Genomic DNA, 21,408 nt, shown 5'->3' with positions numbered 1-21,408 from the left:
GTGAAATTCCACGTAAACTTGGGTTTTCTTTTTTCTTTTTTTGGTGGGGTTGTGGGGGTGATCTTACCTGACAGTGTTCAGGGCTTACTCCTAACTCCACACTCAAGAATTTCTCCTTGTGGTGTGCTAGGGACCAGACGGGATGCCAAGGATGAAACCCAGGTCAGCTGCATTCAAGGCAAATGTGCACTATCTCTCCGACACAAAACCTGGGTGTTCTGTCCGTCTGCTGGCCTATTCGAGCACTAAGACTAGACTGTTCATAACGTTACAGGCAACTCCCAAGTGGTGTTCAACAGGCCAGGGCCATTCCCTGAACTTCTTAGTGAAAGGGGCTGGAGGTCGATGTGAGGCCCTGACGACAATGCTGTGGAACCCTCTGGGGCTGGGGGTGACTGGGTCACTCAGACATGTTCAGGGGCTTCCACACCTAGAAATGCCTGGGCCCGGGCTGGGTGCATGCACAGTATCTGCCCCAACCCCCACGCCCCCTCCCTGCCCTACTGTATGTTTCAACACCAGATATATAATTCATCACTATGTTCCTCCCCCCAAAACACAGCATTGGTATTTTCATGCATTTACTACTCCCACAGAACTTAATTCTTGTTTTTAGGAAGTTGTTCCAAACATCTCTATTAGGGCTTTCTCTCATTATATTTCACAGTGAGATCTGGGCATAATTGACATCTTTAAGTATGGAGACTTTCGTTAATTCATCTTCTTGAAAACTTGAAAAACTTTTGTCCTTGTTCCTGTTCTTTTCTTTCTGAGTCCCCACCAGGCAGTGCCCAGTGTCTTACAGCTCTGACTAGGGACACACCCTGAGGAACTCAGGGAGCCCAAAGGCAGAGGCCAAGCTCAGTCCTCAGGCTCTCTGCCTAGCCTGGGCCAGGATTTCCATTCACTCACTTCTTGGCCGTGGCCCCCATCTCCACTGTCCACTTACCATGACTCTCAAGCCTGAGGCTTTAGTTTTCCCACAGAGTCACGTAGAAAAATCCCAATTATGGATCGATCCCAGTGTGCACTTTCAATATGTATGTGCTTGAAATAAGATGCCACTTCACACCCATTAAAAAAAAAGACAGACAACAGGTGTTCGCGGGATGTGAAGAAACTGTAATTCACATATGTGACTGATGAGAATTTAAAATGGTACAGTTGCTATGGAAAAGAGTTTAGAAGTGCCTCGAAAAGTTAAATATAAGTTGGCAGTAGCCAAGCAATTCTGCTCCTGGGTATAGTCCCCCAAATCTTTGAAAATATATACACAAAAAAAAAAGAAAAGAGAAAGAAAGAAAGAAACTGACCACAAAGGTCCCTGGGAACAGCCTTCATGACAGCTAATACAGGGACATAAGTCACATGCTCAGCAACAGATAAACGGATAAACCGTGTGGCCTCTTCAAAGGACCACTATCCATCCCTAACAGGAGCAAAGCACCGATTCTGCTCCAGCATGGATGACCCATGGAAATATTATGCTGAGCAAAAGAAACCAGAGGCTAATGGCCACTATGATTCCACTTAAATGGAAGTCGAAGAATAGACAAACCCAAAGATGAAGGACGTAGGTTTGTGGTTGCCAATGGCTAAGGGGAGGGAAAAGGAGGAGTGACAGCGAAGAGACTAAGAACTTCTTTCTGGGAAAATTAAAATGATCAAATGATTTAATGTTTTATTTTAACAATTTAATGATTTAATTTTAACTAAATAGGGGCTGGAGCAATAGTGCAGTGGTAGGGTGGTTGCCTTGCATGCAGCCAGCCCAGCCGACCAGGGTTCAATTCCTCCGTCCCTCTCGGAGAGCCCGGGAAGCTACTGAGAGTATCTCGCCCGCGCGGCAAAGCCTGGCAAGCTACCTGTGACATATTCGATATGCCAAACACAGTAACAACAAGTATCACGAAGGAGACTTTACTGGACCCGCTTGAGCAAATCGATGAACAATGGAAGGACAGTGCTACAGTGCTACAGTGCTAAATAGTGGTGATGACGTACAGCATGATGCTGAATTATACACTATAACACGTACCATGTTGTAGTATGTAGGTTATATTTTAAAACAAAAAAAATTTTTTTTCAATGCACATATGGTCTGTTAGGTGCTCCCAGGGAGAATGCCTCAGCTCACAAGCTCACAACTCCTGCTCCATCAGTCCAGGGCTCCCGACTCCCACTCCATCAATTTAGTGCTCCCAACTCCTGCTCTATCAGCCCAGTGCTCCCAACTCCTGCTCTATCAGCCCAGTGCTCCCAACTCCCGCTCTACCAGCCCGTGCCCCCAACTCTTGCTCCATCACTGCTCCTGATTCCCACTCTATCAATTCAGTGTTCATGCTCTTCCTATGAGCTGAGCTCCCTACAGAATCTCTGCTCCTGGTCAGTCTGCTCTGTCTTCTCTTCCCAAGAGCCTTCGAGTTGCTAAAGGACAGTGGCCACATCGCTTAGAAATACAAGGTCTAGAACACCAGTTGATACCTGGCTGGTTCACTCCATCACCACACTGGCACAAGTAGTTCTCGGGCTGAACGCCCCACGCAGGCGCCCTGACTCCACGCACCTCCCTCCCCTGGGAAAGGAGCACTATGTGTGAATGCCACGGGAAACGATTGGCCCCCCACCCAGAAAGCGTCCACTGCCGCCTACATCTGGGCACTCACCTGTGGCCCTCACTTGGGCTCTGAGGACCATGGCAGAGCAGCGAGAAGGCAAAATGAAGGGGTCCTGGGAGAGCTGACCATGCCATGGGCCTGGAGGCAAAGGACTGACATCTGTTCCTCAGCGTGCCCCGACCTCACTCACCCAGCATGCATTGCACACGCATTGTATAGCCGTGGCAGGGACTGTGAGCCTGGGCCTCTGCCAAAGGGACGGGGTGACAGGGACATCTCATGGGTCTGCTGACCACAGACCAAGAGGCTCCATTCAGTCCAAACCAGGCACTGGGAAGCTGCCAGATCCAAATGAACAAATTGTCACCTAAGAGGGGACGCTCACCTGAAGCACAAGGCTGCCTGGCATGGACGTGGTAGGCATGTGGGGGCAGCGGACTGAAGCCCAGGGAAGCCCAGAGCATCACAGCTCAGCGGACTCACTTCCCTGAGGGGCTGTGGCACTACTGGGTCCCCTGGGGCTGGTTGGCTGAGCGTTGCCCCCTCCTGCTCCCAGCTGCCTGGAGCCCCCGTCTAAAGAGAGGCCGTGGGCAGGACAGGAACAGCAGGGAGGCAGCCATCTTGGTCACAGAGTCCGCATGAGGGGCAGCACAGTCGAAGAAGCACAGTCAGACGTGGTGACCCCGATGGAGTCTGCCATCCAGGAGGCCACCCACTCACCCTCTCCCCTCCTCCCCCCGTATCTACTCAATGCGAATTCTGACTCCCTCGGTGGGCTCAGACACCCTCCAATAAGGACCTTGTGGGCAGCCAGCCGGGGGCAAGGCCGGATGCTCACCACGAACCTGAAAAAACCATGTCCTCGAGAGGCGCCATCCAGAAACAGCAAAGAATGGGGTAAGCGGGAGGGGGAGGAGCAGTCAGCATGATAAGCCCGGCAAACGGGCCCAGCTCCAACAAGATCCTCCAACCCTGAGTGGGCGTGGACGAGACCCGCCTCTGCACTGCAGGGAGGAAGAAGCTCTGGCAGTCACGGCCTGCTATGAGGGAGGCCACGGGTCTTGCCCCAAAAGGGAAAGAAATCCGGGGTCCTGGGCGTGAGAGTGGACACAGTCGGCCAAGGCGAGCCAGGGCAGCAGAAAGCTAAAGGGGACGGTCACCCTGATTCACCGAGCAGGACAGGTCACGGAGGCTGGTTTTAGATCCCCAGCTCCTGCTCCATCACTAGCCCAGACAACGCAACGGGCAAGGAAGGAAGAGAGAGCGTTCAGTGAATGACAGCAGTGCCTCATTAGGATTCTCTACCCTGCACTGTGCCACCATGGGAGACGGAGTGTCTCTTCCCAGAGAGTCTAATGTCTTTCCCAAACATGAGTTCCAATGCTAAGAGTACACACATCACAAGGAAGAAAAGAAAAGAGAACACTTTCTAGGCTTTTACCCTTCCGGGTCCCAAACGTCCACTGAAACAGCAGTATTGTCAAGCACGGCGGGTAAAGGGTTAACGCTGCTCTGGTATCTGATCCTGTGCCAGGGGGCTGGTTTGAAAGGCAGCCTCGATATGTGATATGCGATATGCGTTGTGTCCCTTGGTCCGCGTTTGTCTTTCGCTATGCTAAACAATTTTCCTGCCAAGGGGAAGAAACTAATGGCGAAAAGGGAGACGAGCGGTTTGTAGCAGGGAGCTGATCTAATGGAGCTGAGGAACACTCGCCCCCTTCTCCATCTGTTCCGCACACCTGCCGATGGAACGCGACCCCAGGTCTGGGAGCAGACCTGTCAGAGGCCAGTTATAAATAGATTTTATTTCATCTGCTAAAAGCTTGGCAGCCAAGGCGGGAGGGCTGCCGCACTGCAGGCAGGCAGAAGCTCGGCACTGCTGTTCGGTTCCGGCAGAAGAACGAGGAGAAAGAACGCTGAGAGAGGAAGAAGAGGAGCGAATGTCCCCGCGGCCCACCTGACAGCCAGCCTGTGTGCAAGCCACGCAATTCCAGGAGCTGCTGGGGAGAAAGGCAGTCCCGGAACGGGGCAGGGCCAGAACAGAAATCCACAGGAGACAGTCGAGCATTATTTGAGTCACTTGGCTTCTGTGTACACACCTCCCTCGTGGCAAACGACAACTGGGTGAGAAACAGCTCCCTGGGAATGCAACCGGTACTGGCCGGACATGTCCTGGGGACTGTGGGGGTGGGGAGGTGTCAAGGGAAAGCCTCAATGAACCAAGATGTACACAGGAAGGTGCAGGGGGCAGGGGAACCTGCTCTGTGGGCTGGAGAGACACAACAAGCTGGCACTGGGTCACTGGCATGCACAGGTTCCAGGCTTTACCACTGGATATGGCCCTGGGCACTATTGCCAAAAGGCAAGGAAACAAGAATCTGGAAAGAGAAAAATAAAATATTCTCTAGGAAAGTGGAGGCAGTCAGCCCAGCCGCTTCACTCTCAGGCGGGCAGGGCTGGGCTTCCGGGGTGGCCAGAAAGCATGTACAACGCAAGGCACAACACATCAACGGGAAAGGAACTCCTTCCTCGGGAAAGGAAGAGACCCCCTGAGCAGCCAGATGGAGGAAGACCCCTCTCCAGGCCTGTCCCCTGGAGCAATGCAGCCCCCGCTACCAGCGAGAGGATGGAACCAAGGGCCATGTCAGGGCACAGGGTGCTGTGCTCTGGAAAAAAGCGGGAAGCAGGGGACGTCCCCAGTGCTTGGGGACCTCGGCCCGCTTGAAGCAAAATGTTAAGGCATCAACCCCTGCTTGTTTCCTAATGCCCTTCAAGAACATTCAGCACATCATGGAGATAACGACGACCTGCTGCTCTGCTGCGACCAAGGACAAGCGAAAAGGGCGAAGTCCCCAAGCACAGAAGTCAGTCAGCACAGAAGAGGAAGGGCAGGCCTGGCAGGGAGTTCCGCTAGAAGGAGCTATGGGCCAGGCCGCCACTCAGCTGGCAGCCCAAGGAAGAGGCGGCTAGAAAACAGGGTAAAGGTACCCTCGAAAGAGAAACTCGTTTTGCTTTAAGCTGCACACTGGGACTTCCGTGGCTTCCTTTCTTTCCTTCCTCTTTGTTTTTACCTAACAGCATATCCAGAAATAGCCAAACAAAGCTCATCTCCAGGGCTGTTGTTCTAAAGCATTAAAGGAAACTGGTATATGCAGGGAGGGGGCCAGGGGGAGTGTGGGGAATGTTCTGAGTCACACACACAATGAGTCATCTTGCTCCACTTTGCTAGGAGCTGTTCAACACCAAAAATTTGCTGCCCAGAGACTCCAGAATCTTCTCAGGAGTCTCATTGGTTTACCCACAAGCACCGATTAAATGACCTCTAAAATTCTGAAACTGCTCAGTGTCATATAGAAACGATACAGAAAAGTCTCATTTCCAAGAGATCCATGTTCTCTAACTATATGACTTAATTTCTTAATGCTGAAGATAGAAAAGGGAGGCTGATACAAAGGCTCCCTTCTTCCCCATCAAAGACATCATGAATCTCGGCTATGCTAAAAGCTCTGTGAAAGTGGGAGGGGGATGTCCATCCAAGGGAGCTCATTGCTTAGTTTTAAAGAAATTCATATTGTAACTGAATGATGAGCTGATGCTTAGATGGGATGCAGATGGATGGATGGATGATGGATGAATGGATGGATGGATGATGGATGGATAGATGACGGATGGATGGATGATGGATGAATAGATGACAGATGGATGGATAGATGTATGGATAGATGAATGGATAATGAATGGATGGACTGATCAATGAAAAGATGGATGGATAGATGGATGGATAGATGACAGATAGATGGATGAACAGATGAATGGATGCCAGATGGCTAGCTGGATGCTGGATGGGTGAATAGATGGACAGAGGGATGGATCTGAGATGAATGGATGGCTCATGGATGCCAGGTAGATGGATAAATGAATGGATGGATAGATGGATGAATGCTGAATGGATAGATGGACGGACAGAAGAGATGGATGGAGGAATACTGGGTGCATGCAGTCAGAGAATCTTTGTAAATATGCAATTCCTACTCTAAGAGTAGCCTTTGCTGTTTTCCTGCTATTCTTGCTCTTCTCCTCTAGACTGCACCAGAGAAAGAGCAAAAGCCATGCACAGAACTGAACAAAGGACTTCGTGACAGAGGATTGACCTGAGTCCCAATTCTATCACTAAATACGACAGGTATTAAGCAGTATTTTAGGAAAAATAAGTCTGTCATGAAACGATGGTTATTGCATTCACACACTCATCACTAAAGTGCTTCATAAAATGTTGAACAGTGGCGAAGATCAAACCCAGGTTTGATCCCCGGCATCCCATATGTTCCCTCAAGCCCTACCAGGAGTGATCCCTGAGTGTAGAACCAGGAGTAAGCCCTGAGCACCATCTGTGTGGCCCCCAAACAAATAATAATAATAATAATAATAATAATAATAATAATAATTGGTTTTCAGAGTCAATAAGGTTAAAACTATTTTCATTTCTTCACATAAAATCTTTTTTAGCTGTGATAGGTGTACACTGATCTGAGAATCTGGGGGCAGCTCGTGATGGAGAGAATTCCATCTGATTGGAAGCTCAGCTATCATGGAGGAAGTAAGAAGGCACAGTGAGCACTGAGAGTCGAGCTTCACTCATGAAAGACAAAGCTCAGGGGCTGTTCAAGGTACTGTTGCCAGTGAGGAAGCCAGATGGTACTCGGCCCTGCAGTGAGTGCCCCACCCGGCTCAGGGCAGGACGTAGAGACAGTATGTCGGGACATATCAAAATAAGGTTATCTCTTGGGCTGGAACCATAGTACAGTGGGTAGGGAGTTTGTCTTGCACATAGCCAACTCGGGTATGATCCCCAGCATCCCATATGGTTTCCTGAGCACTGCCAGGAGTAATTCTTGAGTGCAGCGCCAGGAGTAACCCTTGTGCACCGCCGGGTGTGATCTAAAAAGCCAAAAATAAATAAATAAATAAATAAATAAATAACCAAACAAGGGAGTCTCATCTTGGAATAACACCAATGTCTGAGCTATAATTAAAAATAAATCGCCAATAATATCAAGAACCAGGGATAGCTCAACTTGACCAAGCCAAGACAATAAAGTGATGCCAAGACCTGGATGTGGAGACGAGCTGTTAGCTTTTAAACTGGTGACCACAGAGATGCAGCAACAAGCCCTGAACAGCCAACCTGAGGCAAATGACAAAGCAGAAAGTCGCAGCAAAGAAACAGCGGATCAAGCAGAATAACAAGCAAAGCTTTACCAAAGTACCTCAAATTGCAGAACAAAGATGACAGAGAAAAGAATCAATGGATCTGAAGGTTCCAGGTTTGATTAGGTTTGGGGCAACAATCAGTGGTGCTCAGGGCTTACTCCTGACTCTGGGCCCAGGGATCACTCCTGACAGTGCCCAAGGGATCGCCTGTGGTGTTTGAGAACTCAAACTGAGGCCCACAATGCACAAGGCAATCCTTAACTAGCTCTCCAGCCCAACCCCAAAGACTGGGATAGAGATTATCCATTCTGAAAAACAACAAAACAAGAGACATTTTCAAGAGATAAGGGGCCAGAGAGATAGCACGGTGGGTTAAGGGCGCTTGTCTTGCACACAGCTGACCCTGGGTCCATCCCCATGACCACATGTGGCTCCCCAAGCATTTCCAGAAGTGAGTCCAGAGCACAGAGTCAGGAGTAAGCCCTGAGCATTGCTAGTTGTGACCCACAAACAAAAAATTTCTTAATAAGTGTCAATCCCTACAGTAAAAACCAAAGAAATCCATGAAAATATTTCTCATTATCCAAATAGAAGAAAAATATTTTGAAAATATTGAAAAAATAACTATCTTATCAGGAGGAGAAAATCACTGGTGTGGCACCTGGTTTTTCTCTCACAAACCACAGAGTCAGAGAAAGTGATACAACATCAAGTGCTGATGGAAAATAGCTGTCAGTCCAAAATTCTCTCTCCATCAAAAGTATGCCTCAGGAAAAGGGGGAAACACAATAAAGGGAATCTAAGAGTTTTGTTACCAGCAGTTCTTTTTACACTAAAAGAACCATTAACAGAAATGGTAAAAACACTAGAAGAAATTTTGTATTAAAGAATTTACTATGAGCATTATATTCTGCCCGGCAAGCTATCGAGAGTATCTCGCCCGTACGGCAGAACCTGGCAAGCTCCCCGTCACGTATTCGATATGCCAGACACAGTAACAACAAAGTCTCCAATGGAGACATTACTGGGCCCGCTCGAGCAAATCGATGATATTCTGTGATGATTCATAAATACAATTTCATACAGTGCTAAGAGGATTTCCTGATTGACATGCCACGAAAAATTCCAAACTCTAAGCAAACTTAGAAATGAAGAATGTGGTGTGTTAACCCAAGGATAGTAGAGACAAGGGCCAGGAGGATCTCTCCATGGTTGAAACCTGCCTCAAGTGCTGAGGAGAAGGTAACTGGGATAGAGAAGGGACCATTAAGTCAATAATGGTTGGAGGGATCACTTGGGATGAGTGATATGTGCTGAAAGTAGGCAAAACGCCAAACACAATGGCCTCTCAGTATTAGAAACCATGATGCCCCAAAGGAGAGAGAATAAGAAGGAAAGTGCTTGCCACGGAGGTGGTAAGCGTGGGGGGTAGGGGGGCTAGAGGGAAACTGGGGATATTGTGGTGGGAAATGTACACTGGTGGATAGATGGGTGTTCTATCCACTGAACACCCAATCATGAAAGCTCTGTAACTATCTCATGGTGACTCAATTAAAAATAATAATAATAATCACTGTCACTGTCACTGTCCTCCCGTTGTTCATCGATTTGCTCAAGTGGACCCAGTAACGTCTCCATTGGAGACCTTGTTGTTACTGTGTCTGGCATATCGAATACGTCATGGGGAGCTTGCCAGGCCCTGCCGTGTGGGCGAGATACTCTCGGTAGCTTGCCGGGCTCTCCGAAAGGGGCGGAGGAATCGAACCTCGGGTCAGCCATGTTGGCTGTGTGCAAGGCAAACGCCCTACCTGCTGTGCTATCGCTCCAGCCCAATAATAATAATAATAATAATAATTTTTAAAAAAGAATGTGCCCCTAATGCTATTCCCACAAAAAGCTAGGTAGGCCTTGTAAGCTCTCTGTCAAGTCTCTAACCTCCCACTTAGTAATAACAAATGTTTCAAAAGTGTGATCTGACATGTGTTCTTGAGTACTAATACTGCTTATCCATCCAGCAAGTCCCATTCTGGGTAAATGCCCAAACAAAATGAAAGAGGAAGACCTCCATGTTCGATATAGAATTAACTGTGATAATCCAAAGGTGGGACCAAGCTGGGTCACCATCAACAGGTGAATAGATAAAGAGAATGGGGCCTATTCATATAATGAAAATTCAGTCTTGAAAAGAAATTCTGACATGCCACACCAGGACGAACTCTGAGGACGTGGGGCTCAGTGAAATAAATAGTCACAGAAAGCGCAGATTCCACTGCAGTGAGGCACCTGGAGGGGTCCCATTCACACAGCAGAAGAAAACAGGAGAACGCGTCAGGGGCGGGGGTGGGGGGTGGGGAGGAGGCAGGGCGTGTCTGGGTTTGCAGGGGACAGTATTAACTCTGCAAGATAAGCAGATCTCCCCTGTGGATAGTGCTGAGTATCACACGACCAGTTCCAAAGGTATTTAGTGCCACTGAACTGCTAAGCAAAAATGGCCAATGTCCCACTTCCCTTTCTGCGTACACCACACATTGAAGAGTCTCCACTTACAAAGCAACGCTCTTTCTCATTGATTCCCAAGTACCAGGCATGGTGCCATGAGCTCTGTGTGTATGTCTTGACTTCTCCTCCCAACAACCTTGAGGAAGAGTGCAGAAGCTGGGTTTGTGTTAACTTCAGCCTAGTTCCACATGGGGGAAGAGGGAAGTCCAATGTGGGGGTGAGACTCAGAGGCCTGTCCTCTCTGGCCAGCCAGGACGCCGTGTGTGTTAGAGACGGTGAAGGGGGAACCCATGTGAACAGCGACCCCGTTGTGTGGTGTGCCACACTGCTGTCCGCGGTGCTGGGGGTGGAGTCACGGTAGAGGGGAGTTCTTCCACACCTACACTGCCATCCCAAAGACCCTTCCTCCAACCCTGGCAGGGCAGGACCAGCTACTGTTCAGCAGAGGCGGAGAAGGAAAGAGTCATTCTCACCAACGGCGCTAGGGCAGACACCCTCCCCACACTTACTCTCAGAGACAGAAATGGACCTCAGTGGTCAGTTACTGAGGGAGGCGGAGCAGGCCAGCTACTCCTGGAGGTCTCAGAACAAGCCCTCCCCCAACAGTCCTGAGCCTGCCCCTTGGGGATCTATCTCCTCTCCTGCACCACATTCTCTGGAGAGTGGGTGGCACTTCCTCTCCTGCTATCTAATCTCCGGCCCAACCCAACCCTTCTCAACCCACCCCAGTGCTAAACCTCTTCCAGCCGACCAAGAGCACAACCCCCTGGAGAAAGAGTTAGAGCGCAAGCTGCCATCTGCCCAGCTTTCCTTCCCACCCAGTGTTGCTGCCAAGACCCCCCCGCTGCCCAGCCATCCCAAGGAGGTTCTGACTCGGCCTGCCCATGAGACTAAGGAACACTTGGAGGCTCCCGGCTCAGTGCCAAGGAGGCAGAATGTGGCTGGCCTGAGTGGGCCTGCTGGGTGCTTAGTTGGTAGTCACCAATGGCTTCTTTGGTGGGTGATAACTTGGTGGCAAAGCCCGCGCCCCACCCCCAAACCCAGAACTCAGACTGACAACCAAAGCAAGCATGAGGGTTGCTGCAAGCCTTGGGGGCAGGGAAATGCCCCAGGCCTGACAGAGGACAGTCTTCTGGCTCAGGCCTGCTGCACCCCTCCCATGACTCTCGCTGCCAGGGAGCTGGGTGAGTGCCATCAGGGCTGCAGGGCTGGGGTGACAGGCTGAGGGGATGGTGACAGACCTCGGTCCCCAGAACTTCCCCAAGGAGGAGGTCACATCCCGTTTCTGGTCGTGCGGCTCAGAGCCCAGGTTCTCAAGTTGTCGAGTTGCTTGGGATACGTAGACATGCCACCCTCCCGATCACAGACGGACTAAAGCCCCGCACGCTCCTCTCTTGTCACTTCCTTTCCTTGCCTTCTTCCTTCCCCGGGTGGTTTCTCTCCTTCATCCTCCTCCCTGAACTCTGGGGGCAGGTGATGAGACACCCCCTTTACTGGACTATAGTTTCTCGTCCAGCCGCTGCAGTCGCCACGGGTGAGCGAGAGCAATCTGTGCCCCCCTTCTTCTGCCTGAGCTCACGCCCACACCACTCTGAGGTCCCTCCAGGAGGGATGGAGTGGGGACACAGGTAGGGGATGGAGTGGGGACATGGGGAAGGGATGGGGTGGGAACATGGTGGGGGATGGGATGGGGACACTGGCAGAGGGGAGGTGACACTGGCATTATAAATAAGGTTCTTTAAATATTAAAATTTGAAATGAAATAAATCCTAAGACAAAGAGAGGAGAGAGAGAGAGAGAGAGAGAGAGAGAGAGAGAGAGGGAGAGGGAAGGAGAGAGGGAGAGAGAGAATAGTCAGATGAAAGAAGCCATATCTCAGGGTCCCTGTGCATCAAAGAGCAGAGTGGGGGTCCGGGAGTCTGAGGGCAGCTTCCCCCGGCCACCAGCCCTGACTCTCTCCCATCATGACACAGCCCAGGCCGCAGCCTTCTCCTTCTATCGGACCCACCACAGGAGTGAGGAGCCACTAACAAGCACAGGGCCAAGGAGCAAGCTCCCGCACAGGGCTGCAGGCTGCTTGCCCCGGGCGGCCTCCACCTCCTCCTGTGGCTCCCAAGAGGGGACTCCTGAAGAAGGCCGGTGTGCCTCCTCACTGCCTTGCCTCAGCAACCTTGGAGGCCCTCCTGAGGCCGCGGCCTGGTGAATGGGCCCCCTCACGCGACTACAATCGCTTTTCAGACGATTGTTAGTGCACGAACGACTCAAGGCCCAAACACAGCAGAAGGGCAGAGTCATTCCGTTAGCTCTGCGGACGCGGGCGGATTCCCTGCTCTAGACCACCTCTAACGTATCCGCGGTTAGTCAAAGGCCACGGGCCTCAGTCTCGGGAGGAAAGCGCACTGCAGCGCTCTTTCCATCCGGGCATCCGTGCAAAACCTGACCACTCGCCAGTCCGGGTCTGTGGCTTTCTTCCCCCTTACCCAGGGTAACTCCATCAACAAAATACTTGCATACATGCGTTGCCTGGTGAACCCCTTTCAATAAATGAATAAATAAGTAAATAACTATCAAATGCTGGACCAGCGTCCCTGGGAGGGTCGCGTTCGTTTACAGAAGTACGTAGTCAAACGGCAGAGATACACACAGTCGCTGGGGCCTAACAAGAAAGAAGCAAAGTAGCCACTTCATCCATTTCTGTCCCAAAATATTAAGTGGTGCCAACTCCAGTGGTCAGAAACTGAGATTGAGTTGATTTAAGTATCCCACTAGAATCTGCATACCTTACAACAAGATTGAAATAGTAATAATATGAAAATAATTAATAATATAATTCAAATGCTTGTCAAACAAAGGGTCTAGAAGTAAAGGCAAATACAACGTTAAACCTATGTGCATATTTCTGAAAATACAATCAGTGCAATTTCCATAACGGAACTCAAAAAAGCAAAAGTTGTACAAAAAAAGTGTCTGTCAGCTCAGTTACAAGGAAAAAGTTAATGGAAGACTTTTTTCAATTTACCACATGTAACATGTAGGCCAGAGAAAATATACTGGTAAGAAATTTGGTTGGGTATTAACATTTATCGCAGCTTAATCTGAGAAACACTATGGAGTGTACCTTTTCCAATAACGACAAATTTAATACGTCTTAAGACAGGTCCGGATTTTTGTTTCTTCACTCACTTAACTATACTACTAGAAAATAATTGGACTTGATTGCTACCCAGATTGCTGCAAAGCAGTCAGGAAATAAACTAGCAGAGAAATCTTGCAACTTTCAGGGGGAATGCTCTAGAACAAACTGAAGAAGTTACGTCTTTAGCACAGACAAAGAAGTGCTGGGGAAAGCTCAGGGAGGGATGGGAGGACAGGGAGGAACGCCGCAGTGAGACGGTGTAGCTGCAGCGTGCATGGCTTTCCTCAACTTCCATCTGCCACTGCTGGAGTTTCGGACAGGCACAAGTGATCCTGACCTCACTCCGGACGGGAAGACTGTTCTCGAGCAGACCCCTCTGGGCCCACCAGCCTTCCATGCCCTGGCGTCCATTTGATGAGTACCCGCAAGGTCACGGAGAGAGAAGCTTCGAAAACAAAGGTCGTCCTTTGACAACCCACACGGGCCCTCAGTGGTTTACAGAAGAGCAAATAATGACTTGTCAAAAAAGTTGAAGGGGAAAAAAAAGAATTAAAAAAAAGTTGAAGGAAATACTTTGGCTTAACTCTTCCAATACCTATACACGATTTCATCTATTTTAGCATTGTCTTTGTAGAGGAAACGCCATTCTCAAAATTGCTGATGTGCCATTCTTTTTTTTTTTTAATTTTTATTAGTGAAACACCGTGAGGTACAGTTGTAGACTTTTGAGACCATCGAGAACCACGTCACATTACTGCTCAGGTGAGGTGTGCAGTGACTCGGAGCCCGGGCAAACAAGCAGGATGCCCGGGAGAGGGGTAAGGAGCTAGACCAAACAAAAGCCCAGTCCCAGAACAGCCTTGCCGGCTGCCCAGAATGAGCAGGACACGTGTGGATTCAGCAGATTTTCTTGTACTCTCTTAGTATACAAAAGTAAAAGCAAATATATGATTCAAGGTCCAATCTAATCCTGCAACTCAAACCCTCTTCTGTGGAAGAAGAATCCTTCCTGCCAGTGAGGGGGGTCCCCAAACAGACGTGCCTTCCAGCTAACCTCTCTGACAACAAAGCCGATTCTTAAGAGCTGAACAACCCAACCATCACCAGGCCTAATAGGAAGTAATTATTGCAAAGAAATCAGATCTAATGCCTATCAGTAAAACCCCATGTAGTATTGAAAAGAAAATCGATTGACTTTCTAGTTTTTCCATCTGCTTAAAACATTCTGAAAGGCTATTGTCATCGTTTATAATTACACAGTCTAATCAACTAAAAATCAGGGAATTTTTCTCTAAAGTATTTCAAACACAGCTTACTCCTTCTCATCCAGAAGATTTAAATTTCTATTCTCTCCCATCCTCTGCCATCTCTGCCAATGTCCTACAAATTACCTTTCATCATTCCCTCTCTCAGGGAGAAATCCCTAATCGCATATTTCTGAGATATGCACCTCCCCACCCACCTCCCCACCCACCTCCAAAATCTGGTTCAGAGCAAAGACACACACACAAATAATGACCAAGCTCACATTTTGTGCTTGCCCTTCACGCGGAGTCTGGTGTCTCCAGCTGGCCTTTCTGGTCCTCTGCGTTGTCACTCATCGCTGGAGTGAGTGGAGGACAGCGTGAAGCAGCAGAAATCACAGCGGTGGCTTTAAGAGACCGTTTCCTTAAACACATGGACAAACCAACTTCTACCCTGACTTCCTGGCTGGGCTGCATGAAATTTGAGAAGGGCTCCAGGAAAAAAAGTGAATGTCTACAAATGGGAAAAAAGGAAATAAAAATCTAAAAACTTACGTTCTGACCCATTTCCAAAGGATGTCGGATTTGATTGGAAAGCAGGTTTGTATTGATGAACAAACTTTATTTTGTTGAAAAACGACTGTTTGCTAGTTAGAAATTTGCCTTGCCATCTTCTCTATGATTCCTGTCTCTCATGGTCTAATCATACGTGCAAAAAAATCAAGTACAGTATTTCCCAAAGGCATGGACACTGGAAAGGTTCGTTTTGAAAAAGCCTTTTATTTCCCTCCATACTGGTGGCTAAACATCAGTGTGTGTACCAGCACTTTCCAATAGCCCAAGAGACTTTAAAAGCCTGCTAAGTTTGAAAACCGAAAAGTTCTGAGTTTCTCTGTACCCCAGGACGGTTTTCTTTCCTCGAGCTGAGAAAGCAGACAAAAGGAGCTGATTTGACTGAGCTGTGCCAAGTCTTGCCTGGTTTTCTTTCCTCAGCTCTCCCTCTGCCTCTCAGCCTCTCTCCCTCCCTCCCTCACTCCTCACTCTCCCTCTCTCCTCTCTTCTCTCTCTCTCTCTCTCTCTCTCTCTCTCTCTCTCTCTCTGGCTCCCAGTACAGCAACCTTCCGAGGAGTCTTGGCGAAGGTCCAGCCTGTGCCAGGCTCTCTGCATTCTCGTCTCCCAAAGATGTCCTTTGCGGATCAATTAGACCATCTGAAAACAGGCGAGTGGGCGCGGTACCCAAATCCTGGCACCAGCAGCATCGGCTTCTGCCAAATCACCTGACAGATTTCATGGGCTCCTACCTTTCATCATCATTACTAACGTGTTCCCCGAGCAATAGGGGCGGGCTCCAAGCCACTCTCAGCTCGGCAGTAGGGATGCCTTCCCTGGAAATGCCCACATGCCTCAGAGGCACGGCCATGGTGCACGTACTCTCCCGTGGGGAGAGCCGGGTGGAACTTGAATGAGCTCCGTGCTGCTCTGGAGAGACTCACTTCCCCTGGCTCCCTGCTGCAGAGGACCCTGGGAAACAGGGAAGGAGGCATGCAGACTGAAATTCAAACTGTCTGCCCAAATAAGTCCTGCTTTTCCCTATGGAAAAGAGCAGCATTCTGACTGAGCACAGGTTCCTACTTTTAAGGAAACTCATGTGTGTGTGTGTGTGTGTGTGTGTGTGTGTGTGTACTGTACCTACCCACAATTTTACCAAGTATCAAGGGGAGGGAGATTTATTTTCAAAATATAAACACCAATCAAAAGGAGAAAATAACTTAGGATGGATGGAGTAAAATGACGCATCCCCTCGGATTTGGAAACTTGAGTTTCATCTTCGCCATCTGCTCACCCAAACTCATATTAGCAGTCCCCGCTCCCCTGTAAGCACGACTCAGTACTACTCTTGTGTGTTGTGTGTGTGAGTTTCAAAGGCACAGAGTCTGCCTTCAAAACGTACTTCACGCATTCACCTGGTTTAAGAAATAATCTTTGGCTTCTGGTGCTTAAAGAGAGAAGCCACGCAAATGAACCCCCCTGGTTCCACCCAAGGCATCCGGAGTATGAGATGCTCATCTATGGCTCTAGAAACTCCTCAGTCTAGACCACCTCCAGGTCTTCGCTGGATTTATCTGCACTAGGAAGGTCTCTGTCTGCCGGGTGCTCCAGGGGGAAAGCGGTGGCCCCATATGGCCGTGCTTCCTTCTGAGGGTGGGCACACCCTGTAGCCTCATGCCATCTTCCACAGGCAGGCACCCAACAAACCTATTAGTGAAAGCATGATGGGGACAGAGCACGTGACCAGCACTCTGAAGCCCTACTGAAACACACCCAATAGAGTCAAATACCACACCTCACACTGCGAAATCATAAAGCGGGTAAACCGGGAAAGTGCGGTAGGTTCTCTAAGGGTAGAGGGAAAGCGTATCAGAAGGACCCCATTTAATGATCCTTTCCAACAGTGCAGAGAAGCATGGATGGGGCCACAGCAGGTTTGTCATTTATACTCAGCCTGTTGAAAGACAAAGACAACGGCTCTTAAAAGCAGCAAGAGAGAAGGGGCTGCTGGTGCGCGGAGGGAGGCCTCATAAGAGGAACCACTGATCGCTTGCTGGAAACCAGGAGGGCAGGAAAGCAGTGGGATGAGATAGTTTAAATGCTGACGGAAAAAAAAAAATTGACCCAGACTCTGTATCTCCAAAACTCTCCTTCAGAATTCAAGGTGAAATTAAGCATTTCCAAGTTAGGGGAAATGAAAACAGAATTTATTGCTAGCTCCATAGAAATACTAAATTTTTTCCTTCAAACTGCAATGAGAAGAGAATAGTTTAACACAAATCCATGTGAGTAAATAAAATTCTCGAGAAAAGGTAGTAGAGAAATAAATATTAAAGATAGCATAAATGTTTTTATAGCTCTTTTTAAACTACCTGCTTTGAAAGACAACAGCATACACGGTAATTATAAGCCTCTGTTGATGGATTCACATGTATAAAGATATGATTTGTGACAACTGGATAAAGAAAGAAAAAAACTACAAATGAACAGAAAGTTTTTTATACCATTGAAATTAAATTGATAAATATAATTTCACACTATTGAAATTTAAACTAGAATCACTCTAATTTAGACTGATATAAATTAAGATGTTAACTGTGAGTCCCCAGAGCAGCCACTAAAAAACAAGGAAATTCAAAATCAGAGAAGAAAATATTTTACCAGTAAGACATATTTATTTAACATAAAATAAAAGCAGTCATGGGAGAACAGAGGTGCAAAAGATAAAAGACACATTAAGTAAGTAAATCCAACTTTATCAGAGGAACAAAAGATGAAGACACACAGAAAATAGCAAATTGATATAAGCAAATCCAATTTTATCAGTATTTACAGTAAATGTAAATGAACTAAAGATTTCAATTAAAGATGGATTGGTATCATGCATTTTACTTAATAATCTGCAAGAGACACAATTTAAATTCAAGGATAGAGTGATAGCACAGCGGTAGGGCATTTGCCTTGCGCACAGCCAGCCCGGCTGAGCTGGGTTCGATTCCTCCGCCCCTCTTGGAGAGCCTGGCAAGCTACCAAGAGTATTCAATATGCCAAACACAGTAACAAGAAGTCTCACAATGGAGACGTTACTGGGCCCGCTCGAGCAAATTGATGAACAACGGGAGGGCATGATTCCATGCCATTAAAATAGCAACAAAGAGACCCAAAGTTGATATACTAAAATCAGACAAAATAGACAGTAAGATAAATATTGTTACTAAAGACAAGTAAGAACATAAGGAATCAAATTATCAAGAAAATACAGCCACCAAAACAAAAGATCTCCAAAGTCCATAAAGCAAACAGTGGAGGAAGAAAAGACAAGTCAACGGATAGATATCGACTTTCCTTCTTTACATTCCAATGTAATAGTCCATATCAATAAAAGGAAAAATAAAAATCATACAATCATTTCAATAGATGCAGAGAAAGCATTCAGCAAGATCCAATACCCACTCATGATTTTTAAAAATGGATGTTGGGTCTTGCTGAATGGGAGTTGAAGGAAATTTACCACATGCCCACAGCAAACATCAGACTTAATGGTGAAAAGCTGAGAGCCTTCCCTCGAAGATCAGGTACAAGACAAGGTTGCCCCTCACCACAACTGTTCAATACAATACTGGAAGTTCTCGCCTTATAGATAAGAAAGATATTAAGGGCAGTCAGATCAGAAAAGATGTCACTGGTAGAGGAACAGGTGTTGGAACATTGTATGACTGAAACCTAATCATGAACAACTTTGTAACTGGGTATCTCATGGTGATTCAATTAAAAAAATTGGGCTGGAGCGATAGCACAGCGGGTAGGGCGTTCGCCTTACAAGTGGCCAACATGGCCGACCCGAGTTCGATTCCTCCGCCCCTCTCGGAGAGCCCGGCAAGCTACCGAGAGTATTCGATATGCCAGACACAGTAACAACAAAGTCTCCAATGGAGACGTTACTGGGCCCGCTCGAGCAAATCGACGATCAACGGGAGGGCCTTTACCTTTTAAAAAAATTAAAATTAAAAAAATGTTTAAAGATGTTAAACTCTCCCTATTTGCAGACAACATGTTACTATACTTAGAAAACCCTAAAGACTACCAAAAAAAGCTTCTAGAAACAATAAATATGTAAAGAGTGAGGCTACAAATTCAATATGCAGAAATCCATGGATTTTTCTATATGAAATAATAAAATGGAAGAGAAATTTTAAAAAACAATCCCATTCACAATTGATTTTCACACAGAAAATCAAATACCTGGGAATCCACTTAACAAAAGAGTTGTAAAAGACTTATACAGAAAAGACAAAACTATAAATCATTGCAACACGAACTAAAAGAGGACACAAGGAAATGGAAATACACCTCCGTTCATAAACGGTCACCGGTCACCGTCCTCCCGTTGTTCATCGATTTGCTCGAGCGGGCCCAGTAACATCTCCATCATGAGACTTGTTGTTACTGTGTCTGGCATATCGAATATGATATATTCGCATATCGCATATCGAGTACGTCACGGGGAGCTTGCCAGGCTCTGCCGTGCAGGCGAGATAGTCTCGGTAGCTTGCCGGGCTCTCCGAGAGGGGCGGAGGAATCGAACTCGGGTCGGCCATGTTGGCTGCTTGTAAGGCAAATGCCTTGCCACTGTGCTATCGCTCCAGCCCGTTCATAAACAGGAAGAATCAATATTGTCAAAATGATAATCTTGCCTAAAATATTATATAGATTCAATGCAATCCCTATAAAAGTGCCCATGAGATCTTCTTTTAAGGTTGTTCACAATAATTTATTACATTCAATATTCCAACGCCAATTTCACCACCATTTCTCCTTACCCACCACTATTATTTTGAGTTTTCCCAATCATCACCCAAACCTGCCCCAATAGCAGACCCTAAATAACTTATTTTGTATTGCTTGTTATGAATAATTCTCTAACAATGATCAAAAAAGGTTTCTTTCCTTAGAAGAAAGTGTGTGAAGATTGTTGTATCTCACCCTGGAGTATAAGAGATTACTAATATGTTATAGGTTGAACCTTGCGTCCAGGAATTCTAAAATTTTAAATAGTGTGATATACAGCTGGGGTTAAATTTTTAACTGGATGATGACTTTGGGGTCTGAGGCATCTCTGCGGCTTGTTGCTCCCTTCTGAGATTTAATTGTGAATCTCTGGATCATGGCCATTAATGAGCTTATATGGTGCCAGAGGCAGTTCCACAAGATCTTTAAAGACACAGATCAAACACTGTTGAAACTCATATTGAATAATAAAAAAGCCAAAGCAATCCTGGGAAAGGGGAGGCTTCTTTCTCCACCTTCAAACTCTACTACAAAGCTGTAGTAATTGGAACAGTATGGTACTGGAGTAAGAGCAGACTCTCAGATCAGTGGAATGAGAATGCAGAGACCAGAGACAGATCCTCAGTTATCCAGACAGTTAATCTTCAGTAAAAATGCAAAAAGTATGAAGTGGAGCAAGAAACGCCTCTTTAACAAATAGTCTAGTGATAACCAGTCAGTCATATGTAAATAATAATAATAATGCAGAACCATTTCTAACACCATATCTAGAAAAGTCAAAGGCCAAATCAAAATGGATTAAAGACCTCACTGCCACACCTGAACCCATAGATTATACTAAGGAGAACATAAGCAGAATACTCCATGACATTGAAGCAAAAGGCACCTTCAATGACTCAACATCACTGGCCAAGCAAACAGAAGCAAATATAAACAAATACGATGTCACTCACAAAGTTTCTACACTACAAGAGAAATGAGGGCCAGGAGCCAGAGCGATAGTACAGTGGGCAGGATGCCTGCCTTGCATGCAGCCAACACAAATTTGATCCCCCACACCCTATATGGCCCTGCCTGCCAGGAGTGATCCCTGAGTACAGAGCCAGGAGTAAGGCCCGAGCACTGCCAAGAGTGGCAAACAGCCCCCAGAAAACAAAATGAGTACCGGAATAAAAGACTCCCCATCAACTGGGTGAGGATATTTGTTCACCCATTCTGATAAAGGGTTAACGTTCAAGATGAAGCAAGCAGAACTTTATAAGAAATTAAAAAAAAAATAAAACTAAGCCCGTTAAAAAATAGAAGGTGGAAGACAGAAGCAGGAACCTCCTCAAAGAAGACATACAGAGGCCAAAAGGTACAG

The 21,408-nt window shown here is 47.2% G+C and overlaps 1 protein-coding gene across 2 annotated transcripts in view; it reads right to left on the bottom strand.

The window, feature by feature from the left end:
* MSRA (methionine sulfoxide reductase A) overlaps nt 1–21,408 on the bottom strand; it is a 243,651-nt gene that overhangs the window by 201,279 nt on the left and 20,964 nt on the right. Inside the window, exon 1 of one of the 2 annotated variants that reach the window (XM_056113948.1) lies at nt 14,993–15,740. The exons of the other annotated variant lie outside the window; for it this stretch is intronic. The gene's annotated coding sequence lies outside the window, so the exon portion shown is untranslated. Of the gene's footprint in view, nt 1–14,992; nt 15,741–21,408 lie in introns of those variants that run through there. 2 annotated transcript variants of the gene reach the window in all.

Source organism: Sorex fumeus, unplaced genomic scaffold (assembly GCF_029834395.1).
Source record: "Sorex fumeus unplaced genomic scaffold, SorFum_2.1 ptg000024l, whole genome shotgun sequence".
Classification (NCBI taxonomy): Eukaryota; Metazoa; Chordata; class Mammalia; order Eulipotyphla; family Soricidae; genus Sorex; species Sorex fumeus.
The sequence above is the reverse complement of the archived record's forward strand: the minus strand, read 5'-3'. Positions and strand labels throughout refer to the sequence as shown.